The sequence below is a fragment of the Bison bison genome, unplaced genomic scaffold (assembly GCF_000754665.1).
Source record: "Bison bison bison isolate TAMUID 2011002044 unplaced genomic scaffold, Bison_UMD1.0 scf7180017864265, whole genome shotgun sequence".
Lineage (NCBI taxonomy): Eukaryota > Metazoa > Chordata > Mammalia > Artiodactyla > Bovidae > Bison > Bison bison.
Genome location: NW_011494837.1, coordinates 79,624 through 81,648, shown reverse-complemented (window position 1 = coordinate 81,648; position 2,025 = coordinate 79,624).

Here is a 2,025-nt window from a genome sequence, read left to right as displayed (position 1 = left end):
GGAGGGTTCCCGGCGGAGCAACCTAGAGCCTGAGCTGTGTGGGCAGGGAAGGTGCACGCGTCGTGAGCGGGGGCAGGCCCAGTGTGGCTGAGACACTACGAGCACACGCCAGTGTTATTTGTCTGCAGCGTCCCTCCCTCCCCACAGCACGACTGAACAAGTGTGCCTAAAAAAGTGTCCACCACTGCCCTCTTGTGTTAGGGTGGAAATCAGACACTGAAGAGACCAGCAAACAGAAGCTACAACCGAGGGAACCGCCTTGGAAGTGACAGGTGCAATAGATTAAAACCCTATAGTTAGTACCGACTACATAGGAAGGGGCCTATAGATCTTGAGAAATATAAGCTGGACCAAGGAACTATCCGAAAATGAACTGACCCCACAACACTGCCCACAACACCAGAGAAAGTCCTAGATATATTTTTACTATTTTATGATCATTCTTTTCTTTTTCTTTTTTTCTTTTCTTTTTCTAACTTTTAAAAAATTTTAAGTCCTCCATTACTCCTTTAATTTCATTTTCATAACCTACTATTACTTTTCAAAAAATTTTAAAGCAAACTTCATGTATATATATATTTTTAATGACTTTTGTGACTTTGTTTTTTTTTCTTCTTCTTCTTTTCTTTAATATTGTATTTTTGAAAATCCAACCTCTACTCTAGAATTTTAATCTTTGCTTTTTGGTATTTGTTATCAATTTTGTACATTTAAGAACCTTCATTACCCATTTTTACTTGGGAGCGAGATTACTGGCTTGACTGCTCTCTCCCCCTTTGGGCTCTCCTTTCTCTCCACTAGGTCGCCTCTGTCTCCTCCCTCCCCCTTCTCTTCTCTACCCAACTCTCTGAATCTCTGTGTATTCCAGACGGTGGAGCACACTTAGGGAACTGATAACTGGCTGGATCTGTCTCTCTCCTTTTCATTCCCCTCTTTTATCCTCCTGGCACCTCTGTCTCCTTCCTCCCTCTTCTCTTTTCTGTATAACTCCATGAACATCTCTGAGCGGTCCAGACTATGGAGCTCACATAAGGAAGTGATTATTGGCTAGCTTGCTCTCTCCTCTTTTGATTCCACCTCATCTCATTCGGGTCACCTCTAACTCCCTCCTCCCTCTTCTCTTCTCCATGTAACTCTGTGAACCTCTCTGGGTGTCCCTCACTGTAGAGAAACTTTTCATCTTTAACCCAGATGTTTTATCAACAGTGCTGTATAGAAGAAGTATTGAGACTACTGTAAAAATAAGACTGAAAACCAGAAGCAGGAGGATTAAGTCCAAATACTGAGAACATCATAGAACACCTGACTATGTTCAGGGAACATTAAGCGATAGGAGCTCATCAAACGCCTCCATACCTACACTGAAACCAAGCACCACCCAAGGGCCAATAAGTTCCAGAGCAAGACATACCACGCAAATTCTCCAGCAACACAGGAACACAGCCCTGAGCTTCAATATACAGGCTGCCCAAAGTTACTCCAAAACCACTGACATCTCATAACTCATTACTAGACACTTCATTGCACTTCAGAGAGAAGAAATCCAGCTCCACCCACCAGAACTCAGACAGAAGCTTCCCTAACCAAGAAACCTTGACAAGCCACCGATACAACCCCACCCACAGCGAGGAAACTCCATAACAAAGAGAACTCCACAAACTGCCAGAATACAGAAAGGCTGCCCCAAACTCAGCAATATAAACAAGATGAAGAGACAGAGGAATACCCAGCAGGTAAAGGAACAGGATAAATGTCCACCAAACCAAACAAAAGAGGAAGAGATAGGGAATCTACCTGATTAAGAATTCCAAATAATGATAGTGAAAATGATCCAAAATCTTGAAATAAAAATGGAATCACAGATAAATAGCCTGGAGGCAAGGATAGAGAAAATGCAAGAAAGGTTTAACAAGGACTTAGAAGAAATAAAAAAGAGTCAATATATAATGAATAATGCAATAAATGAGATCAAAAACACTCTGGAGGCAACAAATAGTAGAATAACAGAGGCAGAAGATAGGATTA